Here is a 20,597-nt window from a genome sequence, read left to right as displayed (position 1 = left end):
AATCCTGTCCACCCTCATCACACCCAGTGCAAATCTTAACATCTTTAATTCTGCCAAATCCAGCTAAAACTCCTGCCTTTTTGTCAATGCCACTGTCTCCAACCCATATAACATAGCTGGTCTCACTACCCTCTTGTAGACCTTCCCTTTCACTCTTACAGGTACTCATCTGTCACAAATCACTCCTGACACTCTTCTCCACCCACCCCATCCTGCCTGTACTCTCTTCTTCACCTCTCTTCCACACTCACCGTTACTCTGAACTATTGACCCCAAGTATTTAAACTCATCCACCTTCGCCACCTTTACTCCTTGCATCCTCAAGATTCCTCTATCCTCCCTCTCATTCACACACATATATTCTGTCTTAGTCCTGCTGACCTTCATTCCTCTTCTCTCTAGAGCATATCTCCATCTCTCCAGGGTCTCCTCCACCTGTTCCCTACTCTCATTACAGATCACAATGTCATCTGCAAACGTCATAGGTCACGGGGACTCCTGTCTGATCTCGTCTGTCAACCTGCCCATCACCATTGCAAATAAGAAAGGGCTCAGAGCTGATCCTTGATGTAACCCCACCTCCACCTTAAATGCATCCATCACTCTCACCGCAGACCTCACCGCTGTCACACTACCCTCGTACATATCCTGTACCACTCTTACATACTTCTCTGACACTCTTGACTTCCTCATACAATACCACAACTCCTCTCTAGGCACCCTGTCATATGCTTTCTCTAAGTCTACAAAAACACAATGCAACTCCTTCTGACATTCTCTGTACTTCTCCATCAACACTCTCAGAGCAAAGATCGCATCTGTAGTGCTCTTTCCTGGCATGAACTATACTGCTGATCACTAATCATCATGTCCCTTCTTAACCTTGCTTCCACTACTCTTTCCCATAACTTCATGCTGTGACTTATCAATTTTATCCCTCTTTAGTTACTACAGCTCTGCACATCACCCTTATTTTTAAAAATCGGTACCAAAACACTTTTTTTTCCATTCCTCAGGCATCCTCTCACTTTCCAAGATTTCATTAAACAATCTGGTTAAAAACTCCACTGCCATTTCACCTAAACACCTCCATCCATCCACAGGTATGCCATCTGGGCCAACAGCCTTTCCATTCTTCATTCTCTTCATAGCTATCCTTACTTCCTCCTTGCTAATCCATTGTACTTCATGATTTACTATCCCTACATCATCCAACCTTCTCTCCTTCTCATTCTCTTCATTCATCAACCCCCTCAAAGTACTCTTTCCATCTCCTCAACACACTCTCCTAGCTTGTGAGTATGTTTCCCTCATTATCCTTTATCACCTTTACCTGCTGCACATCTTTCCTAGCTCGGTCCCTCTGTCTAGCCAATTGGTACAGGTCCTTTTCTCCCTCCTTAGTGTCCAACCTTTCATACAACTCTTCATATGCCTTATCCTTAGCCTTTGCCACCTCTCTCTTTGCCATGCACCTCATCTCCTTATACTCCTGTCTACTTTCTTCATCTCTATGACAATCCCACTTCTTCTTTGCCAACCTCTTTCTCTGTATACTCTCCTGTACTTCCTCATTCCACCACCATGTCTTCTTGTTGTCCTTCCTCTGTCCAGATGTGATACCAAGCACCTTTCTGGCCGTCTCCCTTACTAGCTCTGCTGTAGTTACCCAGCTATTTGGTAACTCTTCACTGCCACCCAGTGCCTGCCATAACTCATCCCTGAACTCCACCTCACAATTACCCTTTTTCAATTTCCACTACTTGATCCTTGGTGCTGCCCTCACACTCTTCCTCCTCTTCTTGATAACAAGCGTTATCCTACAAACCACTATCTTATGCTGCCTAACGACACGGTCACCACTTTACAGTCTCCAATACATATGTGGCTGTTAATATGAATTTTGTATTTCTAATATTCTACAGATGAAAGCATTGATTAAAGTATTTTTACGTTAAAGGTGGTGCATTTCATCTTTGGGTACAGCCTCATTCACCAGTTTTTTGTTTTATTATCTTATATGTTCCCTATAGTTATCACCTCATCCCAACAGTAATTTTGTGTTGGTCCACAGTTCATGCAGTAGGACATGGTGGACATGTTACTGGGATTTGTCCACATGACCTTGCATTATTTGGGAGTCCATGACATAACATACATTGGCAGTATGGGTGAGACACAGGCCTTTGGCAGAGGACTGTAGGCCATTTGGTAGTGATGCAGGCCAGCTGCAGCAGGCCATTGCATTCTGTCACTCCTACAATCCAAGACTGCAATACACTATATTGCCCTGGGGTGACAGGGTAGGTGTGCAAGGTGTTCATGCCAATACTTGGTGTGGATACTGGCAGGGTGCTGCTTACAGCTAAGGACACACCTGCATGGGACACCTGTTCTGCCTGCTGCATTCTTTAGCTATTGCCATATAGAGGTGGGGGTCATATTGTACTCATTCCCAACAGCAGGGATAAGACCAGAGAGGTACCTGTGGGTGGTGGTGGGGTGAGCTGGGTGCATGTGTGCTATGAACACTACCTGCATCTGACTCACAGATATGCATGGGACATTCCATTTATGCTGGCTTGAGCAGGGACATCAGCTGTTTCTCAATACTTCATACCTGTGACCTTTGTGGTTTTCCAGTGTTTGGCCAGACGACATCAGTATTCCCTACTGCAAGCCCAAATAATGTGCTGCTAACCTGTATGTACAATTCCAAGGGTGTAGCCATTTGACAGTTACAAATTATACACTGTCTGTCTGGGGTACTTCCCCCTGTGTACTGCTTGTATGTCTGGGCCCACATCCATGCCATGTCCATCTTTCAGATGGTGACACACATTACTTCCAAACATTTACTATGGCTTACTGCTGGAATGTGTTTTGCTGGGAAGCATTGTTTTTGGCACTGCAGTTGTGAGAACTTGCCCCTGTCATTGGCAGTACTGGCCAATGGCCACCAAGATAAACCTTACCATGCATACATACTGACCACTCTCACACAATTTACAACACACACCAACCTAACACACACAGCTCTGCATATTGTACATATGCTTCAATCTATCCTGCTACCTTGGCCAGCTGCAGCAATCTGTGCTCCACTGTTATTATACCTACACATACATGTTACTACATTTCTACATAGGATTGGGGGGGCACACCTGACTCTTACTACATTTCTACATAGGATTGGGGGGGCACACCTGACTCTTACTACATTTCTATATAGAACTGGGGGGCACACCTGACTGTTACTACATTTCTACATATGACTGGGGGGGGGGTGCACTTGACACGGGGTCTATATTAGAAGACCAAAGATGCATTCTTTCAAATGCGTCTTCGTCGAACTGAAAAGGCTGAAAACACAAAATATTGAAGCGGCTGTTAAGCGAATTATTTCCCTGGGAAAGAATTTGCTTGGCTGCTTCGGTACTTTGCCATTTTCGGCACTGTAGTGTGGTCTCAGAGTTGTTATATTTAAGTAGGGGGGTGGGGGTGAAGCCCCCCACTTAATGTAATGTTTGAAATTGATTTAAGTTTTTTTTTTTTTTTTTTTTGTTGAAACAGCGATTTTATTCCCTTGGAAAAAATCGCAGTTCTGACACTTCGACATTGTAAGCTTTTGCTTACATAGGGTCGATCAATCACAGTTCGCTTTTTTAAGCGTTCGGTGATTTAATATAGACCCGACACTTGTACACAATTGCTATGACTGTACCGGTATTTCAGGTGCTCCATTTCATTCTGTATTCTGACCTATCATGCTGACTAGAGGCATATTAGTATAGTGCAGGTGTTAGGTTTGATTTCAGTTTCAGACTTCTTTCCCTTCAGCACTAACATCCCACTGCCTGACCTGCTGTAGTCTGCCTGTGTAGGTCTTGGGGGGGTGTTCACCATAGCCATCAATCAGAGGCATTAGCACAGCCTTTGTTTGTGTTTGTTTATGCCTGTGCTGCTGGCTGAGACTGTTGTTCGGTATGTGAGCCTCCCTGTCTGGCATGTGTATGTGTGTCCTATGGACACAAGTGGGCCAGCACATTTCCTGCAGTGGGTTTTGTCACCTTGTCTAGTACTGGCTACTATCGTGACACCAGTATTTTTTAAAGATCTCATGCTGCTGCTATAGGTGTCTACTGTCTGCTGGCATCCCATTCAGACACCCGATTCCCTTGCATGCTCACATCCATACCATAGATACAAGTAACAACACATACTACTGCATTCGGCGATTGATAGGGAGAGTGAATTACCTTGTGTCAGTATTGAGGATGGTGCTGGAGGGCTGACTATGTCGGATTTATATAGTACACTCCCTATACATGATTAAGCACAGGTTTTGTCATGTTTGGCATCCCTTTTACTGTATGTGTGAGTCAGAGAGACATGTCATTCCCTGGGTTCCTACCATGTCAGTGTATGCACTATGTGTTGCCTCTTTGCCACGGCCTGGGCATACTGGGCATGGCTCCTTCTGCCTACTGGGGCAGGCTCAGGTTGTTCCTCCTCTGAGTCACTCTGTGCCTGTGCAGGCCTTGGCAATGGCTGGAGGCTGTGTGGCCCTGCCCCATGCTGTTCCTGCTGCAGCTGTTTCCGCAGGATCATATTGTGTAGCATGGCCCATATGATGGCAATTTGGGTACATGTAGCTGGTGAGTACTGCAAGGCTCCAACGGATGTGTCCAGGCACTGGAACAGTGACTTCAGCATCCCAAACACATGCTCTATTATGATTCTGGTTTGTGTGTGCCTCATTATGGAGTTCTTCTTCGGGTGTGTGTGCATTTCTGATGGGTGTAATCAGCCACGGCTCCAGTGCGTAACCAACATCCCCCACTATGTGGCCATAAGGGATGTCCCCACTGGCAAATCTCTGATACAGCTGCATCAGATGCCAGATGTGGGAGTCATAATAGCTTCCAGGGCAGCCAGCACACACATTCATTATAATGCCCTGGGCAATGCAGATGACCTGGCATTTGATGGAGGGCAAGCCCTTGCAGTAGATGTAGACCCTACCCCGCTCACCGGGTGGTGCTTTGATGCATATGTGCATGCAGTCTATAGCACCCACTACCTCAGGGTATTCTGCTATTTGGTGGAAGAGATGCATATAGCTGGCCAATGCCTCATGGCTGTTATGGAAATATACGTGCTCACTGGCATATGCTTACATAGCATCCAGGAACTGGTGGAGTACCCTGGATGCAGATATGTGAGCTCCCCATGATATCCTCAGTTGGCCTTTGGAAGGTACCTGTGGCTAGTATTCATAGGCCTACACATACCTCGGTATCCACTGGGATGGGTTCCCCTCTGTTGGTTCTGTGTGTGAGGTGTGGCCGGCACAGCTCAACAATTTGCTGTAGGAGGTCCCTGTCCACCCTATAGCACTCCACTATCTCTAGCTCATGTAGCCCCTGGTAGGTTATCCTGGGTCTGTACACTCTTTTCCTTCTCCTCACTGTGGGTTGGTCATCAGCATTCTCATCCTCACTACCCTCAGCCTCTTCCACATGTTGGTTTATGATAGCTGATGCAGCCCCTATCATTTTGTTGCTTTTGTTTGGTAAAATTTTCCTGCTTGTGTACACCGGTGGTGTAGAGTTTGTGGGAAAAACAGAGGGAAAGGTGTTTGCATAGTTTATAGTGGTGTGCTGGGCTGGATTGGGCTGCTGCCTGTGTAACTGACTGATTCTGATACATTTCACCTGCCAGCTATACTATTTCTCCTTGATTACCTTCCTACTGCAGTTTTCCCTTCCCATTGACTTCCTGTTTAAGCTCAGGGGTGCACCGTGCAAACACATTATTCAGATGTGCATGGTGGTATTATTTCCTGCTTTACTTTTAGTTTTTTCCTTTAAAACATGGTGCGTGGCACGCGCACCCGTTTAGGCAATGTAAAGAGTGCTAGGCAGCTTCAGAAACACCCCCTTGTTTAGCTCTGCTAAGCTAAGGGAAAACTGGAGCCACAGGACTCCAATAAGCTTACTGTATGTCTGACACACCACTCTATGATGTCAGCTAGCTCTTAGGCTTGCACCATGGTCTTCTTGCACAGACACGGTTGGGTGCATGCTAGCCAAGACGGGGGATCTAAGATTCAGTATCATTCCCCTCATTTGCATAGGATTGCCTGCTAATGCCTAGTTACAAGTCCCATACTGAGCCTTCCCCCTTAGCAACCACTATTCACTGGCCATGCTGTCTTCTGCCTGCCATTGAATATAATAGCAAAATTGTGATTTTGGATAGAATGCTTATTTCAAGCTTTTTTTTTTATTTATTTTCGCCCAATCTCGTTTGCAGTCTGCTGCTCTATGCTTAAACAGCTGAAATTGGCTAAAAAAAAATAATTTTTTTTTTTTTATTTTTGCAACTGTTTTCCATGCCAGTGGCCATATATTTGGCCATTGGCATGCTTTCCACATTATATACACCCTTTATTTGGAGCTGTCATGGCTCCATTTTTTAGTTTGCAGAAATGTACTTGGTTACTAACTGAGTACATTTCTGCAGACTACACTAGTCCTGCACAGCCGGCTGCCAGCTTCCTGGATCACAAATTCACCTCATTTGCATGTTTTTCACCTGCAAATGGGGTAATTTGCATACAGGAGCTGTGTCCATGCAGGAAAAGTGCAGGATCGCTCGGGCACGTCACAGGAGCTTATTCCTGGATCACACGGTGGCCATATTGCCTCCAGTAGCTCTTGAGCTATTTCTGCATGCCATGCAGAGCTTGCTGAATCCTGGGGAGAATGATTTCCTCACCACTGCAGACACGTGATGGTCAATGGCTAGATTACTATCTATGTGTGCCCCTAAAGCCCTGATTACTGGGTCAACTCTAAGGGGTGTGTTATCAGTATGATAGTTACCAGGAATGGATGACTTTCCAAAGGATCCTATTATGCATTTCTTGGCATTTAGTTTTAGTCCATGGCTCTGACATCAGTTGCTTGTCTGTGTCAGCCCCTCCTGGAGAACATCTGTGTCAGTGTGAGATTCAATGACAGCTCTTAATTTGCAGTCATCTGCAAATTTAGTCAGCCAGTGACCATTGACATTGGCCTTGACTTCTGAGAAGTAAATGCCAAAAGGAGCTGTCCAAGGACTGATTCCTGAAGGACTCCATTTGTGACTGGCCTCTTTGTAGAGGTGGACTCCCCAATTCTAACTTCCTCGGTCCTGTCTGTGAACTAGTTGGCTATCCACGAGGTGACATATGGGTTTGTAACTAACCTCCTGAGTTTGTCAACAATGCTTGAGTGGGGTATTGTGTCAAATGCCTTGGTCAGGTCAAGGTAGGCAGTGTGAACAATTTTGCTCTCATCTATCACTTTGGTGACCTTCTCAAAGAAGTCCTGCAAGTTCAGTAGGCATGATCTACCTTTGATGAAGCCAAACTGGGTTGGGTCCAGTGTCTGGAGGTTTACTATATCTCTGTTTATCATTGCCATGATAATTCTTTCCATGGCTTTACATATAAGACTGGTGAGACTTATGGGTCTGTAGTTTCTAGGGTCTGTAGATGGCCCACCTTTGTGCAGAGGGATGACCATTGCCTCTCTCCATTCATGAGGCACAAATCCTGTTTGGAGGCTGCAGTTAAACAGTAATTCCAGAGGTCCTGATAGATCATGTTTCATGCTATTTATAAGGTATCCTGGGATATTGTCTTGGCCCATTGATCCAGTGTTCTTGGTCTTAGAGAGAGCATGAAGGACCTGTTCCTTAGTGATAGTAGGGAGTTATAGTTGATGATATTTCCTGAGGGAAGGTTGAGGGGGTGAGAGAGGTAAAGCTAGAGCTGGATTTATCATCCAGGAGGTTTGCTGTATCTTCTGGCTCAGTATAGGTGTCTCAATTTTCAATGAGCTTTGCACACAATTGTATACTGCCTTTGAGGTTGCGGACAAAGCTAAAGAATGCTTTGTGGTTGTCCTTGGCCGGGGAGGCCAAATTTACATAAAATTTGGCATTGGTAGACTTTATTTGTCCTCTGAGATGTTTGTTTAGTTTGATGAGGATGCTTTTATCCTGATGGGTGCTGCACCTCCTAAATTTTCCATGATTTTCTTCCTCCTGTTATACAGCCTATTGATTTTGTAATTCCACCAGGGTGACTTGTTTTTGAGTTACAGCTGTACTTCTTCCTGGTGGGTACAGCTGCCTATGTGCAGCCGTTAACATGCTTGTACAGGGTTTCTCTGAACAGTTCTGCATCAGCAACAGTGTTATCAGGGTTTATGGGGGTTAAAATTTTGTCAGGTTCACACTTAATAGCAGGAGGTTAGCCTTAGAGTAGTTCCTGAATATTCCAGGCTTAGCTGTGGTGCCAGGTTTTATTTTTACTTCAAAGGAGACCATTTTGTTGTCTGACTTTACCAGGGAAGGCATTACAGTAGGGGGTGTGCAGCAGTCTACCATATTAGTAAGGACCAGATCCAGTATGGTAGCATCCCTGGTTGGTGTATTGACTATCTGGTCTTGGGAGTTTGTGTTTACAAAATCCAGTAATCTCTGTGCATGTATGTTTGTTGTCATATAGGATTCTCAGTTAATAGTGGGGTAATGAAAGTCGCCCATGAATATGGCATTTGGTTGGAAGGTTAGTGTTTCTAAGTTTAAATACATCAAAAAATATAGACAATAATATAGTGAGATATGTAACAATTGCACAGTATGCAACCACATAGTTGATAGTTTTGAAAGCATTAATGGATAGAAGAGGCAGCTTCACTTGCAATAGTGAAAAAAATTATATATAGTTTAAAATGTCCTTGTGGATTATTTTATATAGGAGAAGGAAGAGAAGTTTTGCTGCAAGAGTAAAAGAGCACATAAGGGACATCAAGAACTAAGATGTCAGAGTCCTGTAGCTATGCACTTTAAGGAACACCATAATGGAGACCCAGAGGGGCTACAGGCAGCTGTTTTAAAGCAATTAGGGACTACTAGGTACTAGGTTTAGTACTGATGAAAAAAATAAGGAACATTTAAGAAGGAAGGAAGCAATATTTATTTTAAAATATGATACAATGTTTCCAAGAGGTTTGAATAGGGAATTCTCTTGGAAGCATTTAATGTAAGAAGGTTAAAAAGAATACTAAAAGTTAACCTTTTTAGTTGGCTTTTTTAGTTAATTCTTAATTGGATGATTATTTAATTGATTAAATGCATGTATTAAAGTGTATGCTTACCAGCAGAAAGATGTACTGTGAAAAGGCTTTTCCTGAAAGCCGAGGTGCCAGAGAAGTGTAATTTGCTCTTAATGGTAAAAGAGTATGAAGTTTTGCTGTTACTTTTTACTGCAGAAGTTATTTTTTTTTATTTTAATAAATCAGTCTGTATACTAAACTGAGTGAATTCATCTGGCCTGGAACTTGTGGTGTGAGGTTTGGTTTGTTCTGCAGTATGGTGCTTCATTCAAGTTTAAATACATGGCGTGATTTCCTTGGTCATAAAGGGGACCTATCATCATCATCAGCCTCCATGTTTCCTTTTTTTTTCTACATAGGGTCGGGGTATCATATTAAATGTTGCCAACTTTCTCGATTTAGTGCTACACTCCTGCCTTCTTCAACACTCATGTCTGACTGTTGAAGATCTTCTTTCACATAATCCATCCACCTCTTTGCTGGATGTCCTTGTTTCCTCTTATCTTCTTCCTGTCTGTCCCAAATCTTCCTCAACAGATTGCCTTCTGCTTTTCTGCACATGTGCACAAAAACCATAATCTGTTCTCTTTGATCTTTTCTGCAATTGGAGCTACTTTGGCTTCTGTTCTTATGTCCTCATTTCTTCGTCTGTCCCACAGTCTGCATCTTGCCACCTCTAGCTTCTTCAATTGTTCTGCCTTTACTGCCCAGGTTTCTGTACCATACAGTAGTACTGGTCACACCACTGTCTTGTACACCTTACTTTTCAGCTTCTTTGGCATTCTTCTATCATAGACTACACCTGATACTCTTTGCCAGTTGGCTGCAGCCCCTCTGATTCTAACTTTGACCTTTTCATTCAGACTACCCTTCTCCTCAATTACCCCTCCCAGAGACTTGAAGCTGTTTACCTGTTCCACTATCTTCCCTTCTATCTCTATTCTCAGCTTCTTCTAATTTTCCCAATTTGTCTCCATTACCACCATCTTATCTGTGCTTAGTTTCATCCCATATGCTTTCAGATTTACATTCCATTCTCCTATCCTTTGCTGAAGTTCTAGCTCAGAGTCTGCCTGTATTGCCACATTATTGGCATGCAGCAGCTTTGTTTATCTATCCAACCTGTTTGCTAATGTAGTTCATCACCAGTATGAACAGCAGTGGGCTCAGAGCTGAACCCTGGTGTACACACTCTCCCACTGGGAACCCCTCTGTGAGGCCGAACACTGTTCGTACTTGAGTCACTGGGTCCTTGTACATAACCTGCACTAATTCTACCAATGTTTCTGGGACTACAAACCACCACAGTACTGCCCAGATCAGCTTTCTTTGGACCTTGTCATATACTTTCTCCAAGTCTAGGAATGCCCAGTTGGACTCTGCTCATCTCTAGCTTCTTCTCAAGTATCTACCTCAATGCAAACATCGGGTCAATTCTGCTGCATCCTGATCTGAATCCAAACTGCTCATCTCCCATCTTACATCCTACTACTCTGCGTATCCATTTAGCAATCACCCTCTCCAGAACTTTCATGCAATGTGGTAGGAGTTTGATGCCTCTGTACTGCCCACAGTCCAGTCATCTGGGAATACGTCTTTCTCCCCACACTGCTATTAGTACCCTCAGGAGCCATTTCTCCCTGATCTCACCCAACATCTTTATCATATCTGCTGTGACCTCATCTGAGCCTTCTGCTTTCCCTGACTTCATCTCCCTTAGTGCTGTTCTTACTTCTTCTAAGCTGGGCTCCTCTTCTTCTCTCATTGTAGGCTGTTTCTGGGGCAGTACAGCTTATGTGGGTTTTTTTTCATTCAGAAGCTGCTGGAAATACTCTTTGCATCTGCCTTTGATGACCTGTGGATTAGTGAGTAGGTTGTTACTGGCATCCCTTATGAAGGGTGTCAGACTATCTTCTTTATCTTTCTGTCTTTGCCTTCCAAACTGATATAGTTTCTTTATGCCCCTTACTGAGTCACTTTCCAGAAGTTGGTAAAGTGTCTCTGATGCCCTATTCTTAGCTTCTTTGTTAGCCAACCAGCAGTCCTTCCCAGTCTGGTCAGTCTTTTCTATCTCCTACTTTTTCCTGCACTCCTTTCTTTGATGACTTCCTGGACTTCTGCAATCCACCACCAGCTTTCCTTATGTACCTTATTTCCATACCTGGTTCAGCCACATATCTTTTCTGCAGTCCTAACACATGCTGTTTTTAGGCGCTGCCACTCTTCTCCAACTCCACCTATTTCTTCCTCTTCTTGAGATGCTAGAGCCATCAGTAATTACTTGAACTGCTGTATTTTCTCTCCAGTCAACTTCCAGATCTTCAGCCTGGTCTCTGTTGACCTTAAAGCTATCTTTGACCACTGCTTGCAGCTGATTGTGGCAACTAATGGTTTATGCTGTGGGCTGACTGTTTCTCTGGGGATGACTTTGCAATCCTGGATTCTACCCCAGTGCCTATTCCTTACTAGGAGGAAGTCTATCTGAGTTGCATGTTGGCTAATCTTGTATGTGATCTTGTGACTGTCTCTTTCTGAACCACGTGTTGGCTACTGTCAAGCCATTTGGCAGACAGAAGTCTAGAATGGCTTCTCCTTCTTTATTCCTGTTGCCCCACCCATGTGGACCCAGGCAGTCCTCATATCCTGTTCTGTCTATCCCGATATGTGCATTCAAGTCACCCATTATCAATACCAACATTCATGTTGTCCTGCTTTACCTAGAAGGTCCTGAAACTGATGTCTGAATGCACTCATTTCCTCTCAATCATAACCCTGCTGTGGGGCATAGGCTGAGATTGTAAATACTGCCCTATCATTACACTGGAGTCTGACTGCCATGAGTCTGTCATTAATTCTGATGATATTCCTCACTGCCTTCTGAAGCTTCACTCTCACCACAATTCCTACACCATTTCTAGCCTGTCCCCCATCTGAGTAGTAGAGTCTGGACGCCAAGCCAAGTAGCTTTGTTGCACTGCCCTTCCATTTTGTCTCTTGGATACATAGGATATCCAGCCTCTCCCATATCATCATGTCATCCACTTCCAAGCTGCATCCTGTCAGTAAACCTATACTAAGTGTAGTAATTCTCAGTTGATAAATATATATATATATATATATATATATATATATATATATATATATACATGATATATTTATACACATACATCTCTCTATCTGTGTGTGTGTGTGTGTGTGTGTGTGTGTGTGTATATATATATATCTATATATATATATATATATATATATATATATATATATATATGTATACATACACACACATGGGTCTGCTTGTTATGATCGAAAATCCACTTCAGTGAACTTCAAAAAAAACAGTTTGACTCTGCGTAACACTTAACTTTCATGAATTCTCAGATCACTGAAATTTTACTCTACTTAAAGTAGTCTAAACACAAAATATTGACAAAATCTAACCAAATCCAAAACAAATGTTTTTGCAGGTGGACAAGCCTCCCCTTCACCCCCTATGTGGGGAGTGTACCATCCGCACCCCACTGCTAATGTTTTGCATAGACAGATAGATAGACACACCAACTTCAAGGTCACACAACAGTGGGGAAAACACATAAATCCTTCCTTAGCATTACTTTCAATCTGTTGGTACTTTTTGTTTAGACAGTTTTACATTTAGATATCATTGAATTTATATATTTTTATTGTCAAAGTTTTTGCTGCTGTCATACCTCTCAACTTCTTAATTCAAGATATCCGGACAAATCCTGACAAAATAAGGGTCAAATGCTTATAAAATAAGGACATTTTTAAATACTGCTCTTATAAATTTAGAAAGTTGCTAGAGTAACAGGATTTGTTTTAACATACGTTTAATGAAGGATTTGAAGTCTGAAACTCAAATGTGCATCATTATTGGTGACTTTAATCCTCAGATCATCCCAATGATATGCTAGAAAAACACAAATTTTATGAGGAACAGACCAAAAATATGAGTCAGAAATCTGGACAGCTCTAATCAAATATGCATGCTGCTCATCATATCTACACATTTGCAAGCACCTCTTTTGTGGCCAGCAATAGTGTTCCCTCCCATACGTATGAGCACAGAATGCAAACAAATTGGCGCACCTATAGGCAAACCTAATATGCAAGCACACGCTGTATAAAAAAATGCTAAGGTCAAGTACATTGAAAAAAATTCTGAAGTTGAGAAAGTGAAATGGTGGAATTGTACATAAATAACATTGATTGTACTACAGAAATAATTAAGAGTTGATGGGAACCGGGGCACATGTGCTCAGATATTGCAGGCAAATGTGCAACATTGTCAAACACATGTAACATAAGTACTGACATAGTGCCATAATTACTCTCAATGACAATACTTGACATATACCCATAAATAAAAACTGACATGCTAACAGAGGATGTGTGAGGGACATAAAGCTACAGTTTAACAAAAAGGGAATTAATGTGTTATACACACTAATAAAATGCTGAGATGAGATAACAGCAAGGACAGTAGATATTATATATGTTGCATATGAGATGTATATACAGAGAATTTATGTACGCTAACAACACAGCTATATTCTCCAATTTTGCATGTATGTACAAGTAGAAGCTAACCTTATAGATGTTATTTCATGCACATTAGAAAGAGACATTTTTTGCCAATAACTCTTACTGTACCCATAAGAAAGGGGTTTATGACCTATAAGCATGTAGTAGGCAAGCATGTGCTGTACAGTCATAAATGCTAAATGGTAATATAATAATACTCAACATACATAAGTGACAAATGACAACACAGGTCATCTGCCATTAAGCTGTACAGTGTGATGAAAACAACTGCAGTGATAAAGAAATATTTGGATGAAGACATACAATACAGAGCATAATTATTTTGGAAATAAGTAATCCTGTGAGCTGTGAATCAAATAATAATCATTTGCATCTTGTCATTTTCGAACACATGCCAGTACAGATAGCAGAGCAATGCATATCAGTTATGGATGCCACAGAAATATACATACTGATTGAACATCCTTGAAGGGCTTACAGCACTTTCCTATTAGAAGGGATATGGATGCCCTACCTTGGAGGACAGGACCTGAAAACAGTGGCCCTCTGACAATGCCATAATTATTTTCTGTGTGTAAGCTGCTGCCATCTGACAGACAGATGTTACCAGAGTCAAACCCCTGATTATGATAGTGGGATCCCTTTTGACCTCTGTATTGACTGTATGTGCTACAGGAGACAGTAATGGAGGCTAACACAAATTATTGGAATCAATGTGTAAAGTAAGAAATAGTTACAAATATAATTTGAACAATCTAATTTAGTCAGAATGCTGAAAAGGAGCTATGCATGTTACTGTCCACAAAACAGTGAGCAGTACAATATCAATGCTTTTTTGCCAAGGCCGCTGTTTCCATCATGTGGTGCACACACAATTCCAAAACTGAACCACATTATATATGCATAGGTATGCTATACATGCCAGTACTCAATACATATGCCACTGAAGCACTCACAGCATGACATCCCTCGAATAACCATTTCACTGCCATGCAATCACGTGTGATTAGATACCACTGACAAACATAAAACTGGATGCAAACAACTAGATACAATGGTTTCAGTGTAACATCAGCACATTCATATAACATTGCCATTTTTGGGAAGTGAACAGCAAACTATGTAAGTCTACTGACTAATGACATTTATATGAAACATAAGTGCCGCAGTGGAAGTCTTAACATAAGTGTGACACTCCACCTCTGTTAAGTCATTACATCATATGATTGTGTCATAAACAGTCTCATTGCGATAGAAGGGATGGGAGGCATCTCCCACTGTAAATGTATACATCATAAATGTGGTGGATGCCATTCATGCATTAAAGTAGAAGACCACAAAGCCAGCAGTGACTGAATGTGGATTTTGAACCCCTGAGCATTTGACTATAGAAATTTTTTTATATTGTAGAGAATGAATGAGCCTCGGTAGAAGTCTCACTACAATTGTGAGATATGACGGTATGTGAAGGCAATACAACATGTGATTGCTGCAAGGGCTATATGTACCTGTAATTGCTGTAGTAAAGTAAGAAGATACACAATATTGCCTCATTTCCTTGTGCAAGAGGAAGCACTTACTATAACTGTTATATAAGGAAAATGCAATCATATATCAATACTCTGAATAAAAGCATTGCTATGTGAAAATTATCATAGTTTTTCATAAGAGGAATCAACATCTATATGTGTATGCAGCAGATGGGTTTGACAACACTGCCAGCAACATGTACAGCCACAATAAGACTGATACAACATGCAGCAGTAATGGATGGATTTGAAGAAACTACCCAAGATTACAAGCTACATGGCATGTTGTTGTACAACTGTGACAATGCACATTTAAATGGATGGCATCCCCATTGTTTATTGGCTGGATGTTTATGATAAAAGGTGGTTGTAAGGCAGAATAGCACTGTAGAGCTACACACTATATATGTATTGAAGAGTAGTCTACAGAGTATGAGAGTGAAAGACACACTCACAGCTGGATCAAACCTCCTACTTAAGTAGGTAAAACATCTGCAAAGCCCAGTATCAAAGTGATTCACCACAGGAGAAGTTGTAATACAACCATGAGATACTACAGTTATACAACAATGCAGTTATGCAACCATTATGTAATCATTGTGGTGGCAAAATGCATCTTCCATGGGAATGGTAGAAATTGCTAGTTTGACACTATGTCACTCAAATACATCTCAAGCAAGGATGGATTCAAACCACCTACCTATGTAGTTGTTCAATCCATAGAGCACAGTCTTAGCAGCCAGTGGCACAGGGGAATGTTGAGAACTAGTGAGACATACAGTATCTATGAAGGGATGGCATCTGCATTATATTGCTAAGGTGATTAATATGTTAAGATGACATTTACAGCCATCTGGGGTTGTAAATGTTGTCACTACAAATGTATGTAAACCAATCCTAAATCCATTTACAGTCACTAACACACACACACACACACACACACACACACACACACACACACACACACACACACACACACACACACACACACACACACACACACACACACACACACACACACACACACACACACACACACACACACACACACACACACACATTCTTAGAAAATAATCACTGCTGTATTCAAACCTCTTAAATCTCTAGTTGCACATTTTAGAAGAACTGCAGGTGGCATAAGAAAAGTCTGACTTTTAAAGTATGAGAGTGCACATTAGAAATAATGACTTCATCAATATGTTGCAGACAAGATGTTGTGAAAACTGTGATAAGGGGATGAGGGACTGATCTACCTGTCTAAAGGTTCCCCATCTGTGATTGGATTGATTTCAGCTATTGTCAAAGTTGTACCCCTGACTCTATTGCCCCACACAGACATGATCACCTCTGTGCATCAAGATTCATAACCTTTGTATTAGTTTGAAGTGCCACAGTTGAAGTCTGACTACAGTGAGACATATGTCATCTTTGAGGTGATGACAGATTCTGTAGACAGCCAGAAGTCTCACTAGAGTGAGACATATATCATCTTTGAGGTGATAACATCACCAATTTGTTGTAAAAACACTATTATGCTTAAAACTCAATATGTTAATGCTGGGTAATGGTTCTAGGCTAAACATGTCACTTGAGTGGAATATTATAATTTGCCATTGTGCGTGAAAGCATTTCAGTCTATTACGAGCTCTACCCAGCTATGGTACTCAGTGCTGTATTTGAACCACCTACCTAACGAATTACACATTCTAGAAATTCAAACATACTACTTATCTAGATTCATAATCTACAGTTCATTGTATTAAGTGGAAGTGCCACAGTTGAAGTCTGACTACAGTGAGACATACGTCATCTTTGAGGTGATGACTTCACCGATGTATTGTAGAAACACTGCTATGCTTAAAACCCAATATATTGATGTTGGGTGATGGTTCTAGACAAAACATGTCACTTGAGAGGAATATTACAAATCTCAAGTGTGAGTGAAAGCATTCCAATCTGTTACAAGCTCTACACAGCCATGGTAGTCAGTGCTGTATTTGAACCAGCTACCTAACTAATTATACATTCTAGAGAGCACTGTATGAATCACAAGCACCACAGGAGAAGTTTGACTTCCATAGTGTGAGAGTGCACTTTAGAAAGAATGACCTCATCATTGTACTGCAAGGGGATGGTGGAGTAATATATATCAATTTAAAACATTTCTCCTAAGTGGAAGCGATTGAGCACAGTTGTGTTGGAGGGCATGCTCACCTGACTCTGTATATTGGAGTTAACAGTACTCTGTGGTATTTTTTGATGACTTTCACACAAAGCTGCGTTATACACATACAAACATATGTAAACCTCCTGGAATACAGAACAGCGATGTGTTATGGTTATGTTGCATGTGTAATGGTTTACACATTTGTCATGACAGTTACATTTTGTCAATCATTACAGTAGTCCTACAGGTGCATTATGAAACACATGAGGAACCAAACATGTTATTGCTTGTGGAAACATGGCTTATAGAAACATTGTGGGTTCCAGGAGGCCTATTGGATGACACAGACGTGGTGGGAAGAGGTGGACAGTTGGTGACAGGAATACACACACAATATATAATAACCCATTAGTGCATGTTACTTTTCTGCCCATATTTCTGTTGTGTTACCATTTGTTTTATCAGCATAATTATTCAGGCAAGAACTATACAAGAACAGCTTCACAATAGGGTTCAGGCACATTAATGTAGCAGCAGGATAATGGTGTGTTAAGGAAAGGTGTAGCCAACATTTAGAGCTACAGGAGTCATACAAAACATCCAAAAATATTTTACATACATCTGGAATTGAACCTTGAGAGCATTCCAAGAAAAAAAGCACACAGCTGGGTACTATCTAAACACATCATGTAGGAAGTCATACTTTACAAAGTTCCCATATAACAGCAGATTACAGAAAAGGAGAATGTAAGTAATACTGTTCATGAACCTTTTGACAACTGTAAGCTGTACGTTCAACTCTTCAGCTTGCTTAAAAGTAGGTTACCTGGACTATACATAGCTAAGCATAGTAGTATGAAGGGCACCACAGTGAAGTAGTCAAAGGCAAAAACACAAGATTTTGCATAATATGTGTACTTCCATTTAACCTCAGCTGCAGTTGGTATTCAGTGGCAGTCATTGTACAAATGTAGGAAAGGAAGATTAATGAAAGAAAGCAAATAGATGGGGTGAGGGAGGCAGGGACCACATAGCATATGACAGAAGCAGGGTAATGGTGGCTCATAAAATAGTGTACCAAAACAGTCAGTGATACTTAGCTAATTCCTGGACTACAACCATTAAATGGAGTCAAAGATGTATCTAGACATGTAATAAGCATTCTGTCATCTTGCCACAAAGGAATTATTGTTTCACACCATTTAAAGAACACAAATTAAGGACAGTAACAACTTACTGAAGCAAAAGGGGTAAACACAGAGAAATAGAGACAGATGGAGAGAGGAATAGCAACAATATTTTTGGGCCATGTAGGAACATCTGTATGGTGTGCTGTTCTTATGTATTACCTCATTATTAATCTGTCCTGTTCTGTACAATAAAGTGCTTCCTTTAGGGAGAAAAAAGGAGTAGGAGACTGCAACAAACCTTAAAACATAAGTTGGATATGGTTGACTTATTAGACTCCCTGTTGGGGCTGCATTGTTTTTGTAAATGATGTCATGTTGCACTATTCAAATGATTTGCCAAAGAACTGTTGTAAATGGAAAGAAATGCATACATTTAGGTTAATAGGTTCATAGGCAGGTACTAGGCTATCGGCCCAAGGGCCTACGTAAGCCAAGCCAACAAGGTTTCCTGGCTTACGCCACCCAAGAAAGTTATTTTCCTGTGCCACTGTTGAGCACAGACACAGATGTGATCCCCAGGGTGTATTTCCTATTTCCCATCCACTCATCAAGATTTTTCTTGAAGAGAGCTAATGAAGAACGTTGCTTGACATAGATGGGTAGCCTGTTCCAGAGTATGGGAAGTCTCTGGGACAGGAATCTATCCCTCCAGCATGTCCTGTTTATTGTGGTGACAAGGTTTACGTCCCTAGAGCATGTAGCTCGGAGGGATTAGGATTTCTTTAGGTGTAGCATGTCCAACAGCTTTGGGTTTGACATAGCTTTATACGTTAGGCAGAGGTTACCTTGGAGTAGGTGATATGCTATGGAGTATAGCTGGAGTTTTTCGAGGTGGACAGTGTAGGGCATTTGTCTGAGGCCAGTAATCCTCTTTGTGAGGTAGTTCTGTGGCCTTTCCAACTGCTGCAGATATCTTGTGAGGTACATTCCAAAAGGGGTGTTGTACTCTATAATGGGTCTAATGAGTGTTGAGTAGAGGGGTACAATGACCTCTTTTTTCCTGGATGAGAACCCTTTTATGATGAGGTGTGCCACATAGAAGGACTTCCAGACTACTGTGGAAATGTGACTATCAAAGGAGAGACTACTGTCCACCTGGGTCCCGAGGTCTCTTATCACGCATTCGGTATTAAGTAGATTGCTGCCTATGTGGTAGTTCATGGGTACAGAGTTTTCACCAAAGGGGATGACACTGCACTTTTTGGCATTGAGTTTGAGGCCATGGCTCTGACACCAGGCATCTGTCTCAGCAAGGCCCTTCTGTAGGATGTCCACATCATTTGGGGACTTATTTGCAGTCATCTGTGAACTTCATTAGCCAGAGGCCTTCTGTGTTAGCCTGTACTTCAGAGAAGTAGATACCAAACAGGAGAGGTCCCAGGATGGAACCCTGTGGTACTCCACTTGTCACTGCTTTGAGGTCAGATTTGGAGTCTGCAACGTTGACAGTGTGGGTTCCGTCAGTGAGCCAGTTGGCAACCCATCTTGTGACGTAGGGATTTTTGCCTAGTTTAGTGAGTTAAGCTATAATTCCAGAATGGGGGATGGTGTCGAAAGCCTTGGAAAGGTCAACATAGGCTGTGTGAACTACCTTACCCTCATCTACGGCTTTGGTGACTGTCTCAAAGACGTCAATCAGGTTCAGGAGGCATGATCTGCCTTTCACAAACCTGAACTGGGTGGGACCAGAGTTTGGAGGTTAACAATGTCTTTGTTTACCAGTTCCATGATGATACATTCCATGGTCTTGCAGACCAGGCTTGTCAGGCTAATAGGTCTATAGTTCCCGGGATCAGTGGTGGTTCCCCCTTTGTGGAGTGGGATAACTGTTGCTGTGCACCATTCATTGGGCATAAAGCCTGATGCGAGGCTATTATTGAACATGGTGTTTAAGTGGGGAGCCAGTTCGTTCTGAAGTTCATGTAAAATGCAGCCTGGGATGTTGTTCGGTCCCATGGATGCTGTGTTTTTGGCTTTA

The sequence above is a fragment of the Protopterus annectens genome, chromosome 2.part2 (assembly GCF_019279795.1).
Source record: "Protopterus annectens isolate FY-2018-M chromosome 2.part2, PAN1.0, whole genome shotgun sequence".
NCBI classification, from domain to species: domain Eukaryota; kingdom Metazoa; phylum Chordata; order Ceratodontiformes; family Protopteridae; genus Protopterus; species Protopterus annectens.
Note: the sequence above shows the minus strand (reverse complement) of the source record.